Raw genomic sequence first — 7,235 nt, 5'->3', positions numbered from 1 at the left:
TGTCTCTAACTAAAATACAAAAAAGGGCTGGGATGTGGCTCAGTGGTTGAGTGCCCCTAAGTTCAATCCCTAGTATACAAAAGTAAATATATAAATAAACAAATAAATAAATAAAATAAAGGTATCGTGTCCATCTACAACAAGAATAACGAAGTTTGCTCCCAGAACAATAATTGTGCTGCCAGTGTAGGAAGAACCAAGGTCGAAATAGAGAAAATCACATGACTCTCTGATGTTTCCAAAAAGATAAAATTGATAAGTTGTTTAATATATTCGACTACCTTGAGAAGAAATACATTGGGGGGAGGTGGAAAATTTGGTTACGAGTTAGTTATAACTATATTAAAACAAAATTAAGTGAAAATTAAAAACAAAGCATTAATTAATTCCAGGAAAATCAAAAAGTTGTATAAAAAGTCTAGTATGTAAGCATTTACATAGTCATAATAAAATGTATATTATTGGTTTAACCAACATTATAATGTGAACTATATTGGGAGAATGGATAAAAAAGTGTGTATATGGGGCTGGGGATGTGGCTCAGTTGGTAGAGTGCCTGCCTCGTGAGCACAAGGCCCTGGGTTCAATTCCCAGCACCGCAAAAAAAAAAAAAAAAAAAAAAAAAGTGTGTATATGTGTGATTGAAGTACGCTGGGGTTTGGAGTACTTGAAAGAAGCAATATATCTTTCATAAATAACATCTAAATTTTTAAAAAGCAAGAGGTAGCTATATATTCCAGAGATATTAAGATATCCCGGGGCCTGGGGAGATAGCTTAGTCGGTAGAGTGCTTGCATTATAAGCACAAGGCCCTGGGTTTGATCCCCAGCACCCAAAAAAAAAAAAAGATATCTCTAGTATATTTAGAGACATTAAGAGATATTTAGAGATATGGAGACAAATACCAAAAGATACAGGTAAAATAGCTGAAAGTTGTTGCAGGAGGTGGGGACTTGGGAGCAAGAATTCAAGTCCAGAGAATCAATGTTTCTTATAGTAGGCCTTATAGAACTATAGTCATGTGTCACCTAATGATGGGATACATTCTAAGAAATGTATCCTTAGGTGATTTTTGCCATTGTGTGATTATCTAGAGTACTACACAAACCTAGATGGTGTAGCCTACTGCACACCTACATTATATGTTATGATCTATTCAGCTCCTAGGTTGCAAACCCATACAGCAAGAAAGTGTGCTATATACTGCAGGCAATTTTAACCACATGGTAAGCATTTGTGTATCGAAACATATCTAATGATAGGAAAGATATGGTAAATAACAATAAAACACACTATAAGAGATAAAAAGGGAATGCACTTACCACTACTAGAGTTTACAGGATTGAAGTTGTCTGGGTGAGTCTGTGAGTGAGTGGATAAGAGAACATGGAGGCCTAGACATTACTATTCCCTACTGTAGACTTTATAAACTCTGTGTACTTAGAGTACACTAAATTTTAAAACAAATATTTTCTTTCTTCAATAATAAATTAGCCTTAGTTTACTATATATATATATATATTTTTTTTTTTTTTTGGCGGTACTGGGGATCGAACTCAGGGCCTTGTGCTTGCGAGGCAAGCACTCTACCAGCTGAGCTACCTCCCTAGCCCTAATTTTTTACTTAGTAAACATTTATTTTTCAAAAATAGTTTTGACTCTAATAATATTTAGTTTAAAATAGAAATGCATTAGGCTGAGAATTGCAGCTTATTGACAGAGAATTTGCCTAACACTTTTAAGGTCCTGGATTCAATCCCCAATACTGCAGAAATAAAAAAGAAAAGAAAACAACCACATTGTAAAACCGTAAAAAAAATACTTTTCTGATTGGGCACAGTGATGAGTGTCTATAGTCCCAGCTACTTAGAAGCCTGAGGCAGGAGGATCTCTTGAGTCCAGGAGTTCAAGGCCAACTGGGGCAACATAGCAAGACCTGTCTTAAAAACAACAACAACAACAACAAAAAAAAAAAAAAAAAAAAACTTTTTTGTATCCTTATTTTGTAAACTTTTTTAGTTATTAATTTTTGGTTATAAACTAAGATACAAACACACCCATTATCCTAGCCTTCACAGGGTTAGGATCATTAATATCACTCTTCCATCTCTGCTTCTTGCCCTACTAGAAGGTCTTCAGGAACAGTAACATGCACGGAGCTGTCTTCTCCAGTGACAATGCCTTCTGGAATCCCCCCTGAAGGACCTACATGAGTCTGTTTACAGTTCCCTTCTTATAAGTAGGGAACATTCTCTAAAATAACATTCAAAGGATAGAATAGTAAATACAAAATGCAGTAACGTAGTTGTTTACTATTATTATCAAGTATCATGTACATAATTGAACATAATCGTGTGCGCTATACTTTGTTACAACTGGGAGCACAGGTTTGTTTACACCAGCACCACCACAAACACAAGAGTAACATATTGCACTACAGCAGTCACCTGGTAGGTGATAGGAATATTTCAGCTATCATACTGCTATGGGACCACTGCCATAGATGGGGTCCATCTGAAATGTCCTTATGCAATGCAAAACTATATCTGACTCCTACACGGTGTGCATTTTTAGTTCCAATAAAAAATAATCTTAAACATTGTAGCACAGAGGAACTTGAGGCTTAAGAACTGAAAAGATATAAAAAGAAGAACATAATAAACCAATGCAGGACTCATTTATATACCTATGGAATAAGGAAGAGGAGGAGTTTGAAAGGACTGTGTGAACTCTGAAGCACCACGAACAATTTAGACGTGGCATGGAAGCAGGTAAACATGATGGATTAGAACTTGGCTTGAGGCTCAGACAGTTCACAGTGAGTGTGCTCTCTCCATGAGTTGCTGTTACTAGCGTGACCTTGGGCATCTTGCTAACTCTTGGTTTCCTTATTTGTAAAATGGGAGTAATAACAGTCCTTCTCATTGAGTTGCAATAAGAATGAACTGAGTTAAACTCTTGCACAGAGAAAATATCAGGAAAGTTTCAGCTAATATGACTTTATTTTGTTACTTCATCTTCTCTGTGGATTAACAGATGACTGAAAGGCAGTTCGGGAGAAGAGGAAATCTAAAGCAAAAATCTGAGAAGATAAACAAACTGGAGAACCAACCTCTCAATAATTCTTTTTTTTTTTTTTTATCTTTAGCGGTACTGGGAATGGAACACAAGGCCTTGTGCAAGCAAAGCACTCTAACGCAGAGCTACATCCCCGCTCCAACCTCTGACTAATTGAAAACCCACTGCACAGCACTATAGCTCCAGCAGTGGGAATTGGCCAACCAATTACCTTAGGTGCTGCCCACCTTGCCAAAATTCTTTAGTTTTTCCTCCTTGATCATAGTTTCCCCAGGCTATCCCCTCTTCCCTATTTTCAAGTTCTTTTAGTGCATACCAGTAAGGCAGGACTTCCTCTTAACACATGCCCCTCTGGAGGAATTCCTCCTGGAGGACCTGCCTGATGCTGTTTAACAGTTCACCTTTTTCTATAAGTAGGAGCATTCTTTAAAATAACATTTAAAGTATAATAAGTAACTGTAGACTAAAAGTATTTAAGTCTGTTCATATTAATAGAACTTAGTTTTAGGTTAAAGAAAGAAAATTCAACCATAAGGTTTTACATGTTTGGATCTATGCTTTTGTGTTTTGAACATTTATGGTAAAACATGAGCCTTTTGCTGCAAAGATTTCTCATCATTCAGTATTTTTTTGTGACCCATTTGCTCACAAAGCCTGCCCCATCTAAAATATTAGCCTGTACCTGTCTTGACTCATTGTACCTTGTCCACCTATAGTTAATCAGGACATGCTGACCTTGACCTGAGATAAGACAGTCATTCAACCAATTATATTCTACTGGGGAGAATATAATTTTCATAAGGAAGTAGTCTGAACTTTGAGATCAACACTGCCTGTGTAAACAAAACAATTATATACAGATACATAGCACATATACACACTGTACCTTTCTTTACCTAAACTGCCATGTGCCTGAAGATTTGAAAGAATATCGCACTGACAGAACAATTAGTTCCATTGACTGAAATTTCAAGAAAATAACAAGGATTTGTATTTTGGGATAAAATAATGACTAATGTCACTTACTATATGCTAGGCATTTTTTTTAAATGCTTCACAAAAATGCATTTAATCCTCATAACTATCCAATGAAGTAGTACTGTTATACTTATTTCATAAATGAGAAAATTAAAGCACAGAGAGGCTGTGTAATTTACCAAAGGTTACACAGCCACAAGGGCATTAAACTTAAACAAACATAGAGGACTGCTTTGCTATATCGCTTCTGATAGTTCATTCCTTCCTCAAACTGGATTTTGTAATCTTTAAAGTTCAAACTGATTCCTCTCAGTGAATCCAGAAACTCTTACTGCATTCGGCTACGTCTTCATAATACATTGGCTAATGTAAACAGGAAAGCAGTCAATTACCAGTAAAGCATGTTTTGTATTTATTAACAATACTATAAAATTCTGATGAATCCCCCTATTGTAATTCAGACTTAAGGAGTTTTTTTGTTGTTGTTATTGTTGTTGTTGATGTTCAAAAACTGGTCCAGCTGTTTCTCCAGCTGCCTGGTAATTCAACAGGAACAAAATCAGTGAATCAGTTCAAATTCTAAATTCAAAAAAGGATGATGCTTTTCCTTTTGTTTTCATAAGACACTTACATTTAAATTACAATGCAAACGCAACCATGCACTGCATGAACAGATTTACATAATTGGTGTCAAAGGTCTAAAGCAGAAGCAAAAGGGGACCAGAAATTGATGGATCTGATAGAGTTGATTATTCTATCCATCTTAGCATCTTTTCAAACCCTTTTATAAAGGACATCAAATTGCTGTGTATATCTCCTTTAAATCTGTCTATATTAATAGGGCTTAGTTAGGTTAAATAAAGAAAATTCAACCATAACTTTTAATGTTTGAATCTATGCTTTTTTGTTTAGAACATGTATGGTTAAAAAAAAAAAAAAAAAAAAAAAAAAGTGCCCATTGCTGCAAAGATTTCATGCCATTCAGTATTTCTTTGTGATCCATTTGCTCACAAAGCCTGCCCCATCTGTTGTACCAAACAACCATTTCATCTACTAGAAGGCTAATCTAGATAATTCAAGCAAAATTTTCAGAAGCTAGACAGCTGCAGTCAATATGGCCTCTGTCCTTTAAAGATTTTAGCCATTCTTTGTGGAGAAGAACACTGTCTTAATCAGGGATAACTGCTTGCAAGGACAGAATCCCACTCAAATTAGCCCAAGCACCAGGGAATGCAGCTTCTTGAAAAGAGATCTTGTGTATCTTGTTAAACCAAAGCTGGCACGACAGCCAGGTTTCACAGAGGTCTTAACATTGAACTTAAGTCAGGAACTGAAGATATTACTTTCATCTTTTCTAGGCTCCATAATGTGTTCTCTCTTTTTCTCTGAAGATTGACTTTTTCACCTCTAGCATCTCCTTGATAGAAAATGGCAGTCCTGCCCCAGCTCTTCATAGTTCACTACCTCCTGGGCCCAATACAAACTAGCAAAAGACTGTAGCCCAATTCCAGATTCCCAGGAGAAAGAAGTAATTAGCTTAGGTCAGGTGTTTAACTCTTCAATCAGCTGGGGCTCTGGAAGTGGCATCATATGGGCACTAGCTTGCTTTCACCACTTCAGCAACTAGGGAGAGTGGGCAATCTGAAAAGGATTTCCAGCACTTTGTTGCCATTATTCAAAATTAGAGATGATAATGCATATTCTTTTTGTTAAAAAAATTTTTAGTTGTAGATAGACACAATAACTTTATTTTATTTATTTATTTGTGGTGCTGAGGATCAAACCCAGTGCCTCACACATGCCAGGCAAGAGGTCTACCACTGAGCTACAACCCCAGCCCCTGATAATGCATATTCTAATGATTTCAATTCAGCCATTCCACAATGCATACATACTTCAAAACAGCATGTTGTACATGATAAATACATATCATTTTAATTTGTCAATATGAAAATTTAAAAATAAATTAGAGATAATGATCTACAGATGAGTTAGCATTTAAGCCCTCTTGGATCCATCTCTACATTTTGTCCATCTCTGCATCTCAGATCTACCATTGTCTCTACTGATAACCTTAAATAGTTGATTTTTTTAAAATTTCTACATCTGCCAAAATCATCAACAATGTGCTAATAAACTAATTCTGAGCATTTGTCAACTTATACAACTGATGCTGACTGTCTCCTCATGGAGAATTTCCTGAAAATTTTATTCTCATGATTCACGAAATTTCACAAATTGTGCCTGCAAATATTTCCACACTTCCCCTCAAGTTAGGTGCTTGAGACTAAAAATAGCAACAGGAAAGTCAATCTACACTCATTAGTTAGAACCTCCAAGTAAATGAGACCAATGTAAATAAATGAGACAATTCTGTGAAGAGGCATAAAAGGAAAATTCAAAGTGATAATGTACACATTATAATTTTGGCATGCTAGCTGAAAATTGAGTCACTTCATTTAAATACAATCATATCACTGTCCATTCCAAGTGACATTTCAAGACAGAATAAGTGGTGGTCCATTTCATGACCAACCTCAACCAATATAATCCCATGCACTGTGTTTTACCCCAGACCAAGCCCCCTTCCGTGCTAAGAAGGAGAAAGTGCCTTCTTAATGGTTATTTAATCTTTAGTTTAATTTTTATCTTTTAAAATCTATGTGAAAGTCCCCTTCTGGGCTCTAGAGTTTTTCTAGATAACAGAAAATAAAGAAGATCTGTAGAATAGCTTTTAAAACTTACTCAATAAGAACTTAGAATTTTAGGGACTGAAGATAGAGATGATTTCTAAACTGCATCTGGGCAGAAAAATGCTGACTATGGGTCCTAGTCCAGAAATAACCACAGTCATTTTTTTTTCCTTCTTATGTTTTCTAAATGAGTCATAAAGGACTCTCTGCACTCAAATAATGTGTCATGAATGATAAAATACAGGAAATAGACATCACTGTCTGTTCTTGATGAGTTCAACTCTTTGTTACGGGTGTGAGGCCAGAGTCACCTAACACAGGAGAGAGTTGCACTCCATGCCAGCCACTTCTGGTGCTTTGTATTATTACTCCTCTGCTCTTTGTGTGGCACCTCATATTGGGGAAAGCAGTACTGTTTTGTCTTTGAGAATGTCTGGCCCAGTGGTTTATTATCCCTGATTAAAAGTTAGAATTATCTGGGAGCTT

At 36.1% G+C, this 7,235-nt stretch overlaps 1 non-coding gene across 1 annotated transcript; it reads left to right on the top strand.

Annotated features, from left to right (window-relative positions):
* Positions 1-528: 528 nt before the first annotated feature.
* On the top strand, positions 529-602 carry Trnat-cgu (transfer RNA threonine (anticodon CGU)). The gene has a single exon. It is a non-coding gene; the product is annotated as a tRNA-Thr (tRNA).
* Positions 603-7,235: the final 6,633 nt, after the last annotated feature.

Source organism: Sciurus carolinensis, chromosome 2 (genome assembly GCF_902686445.1).
Source record: "Sciurus carolinensis chromosome 2, mSciCar1.2, whole genome shotgun sequence".
In the NCBI taxonomy this organism is placed as follows: Eukaryota; Metazoa; Chordata; class Mammalia; order Rodentia; family Sciuridae; genus Sciurus; species Sciurus carolinensis.
Note: the sequence above shows the minus strand (reverse complement) of the source record. Positions and strands in the feature narration are given on the sequence as shown.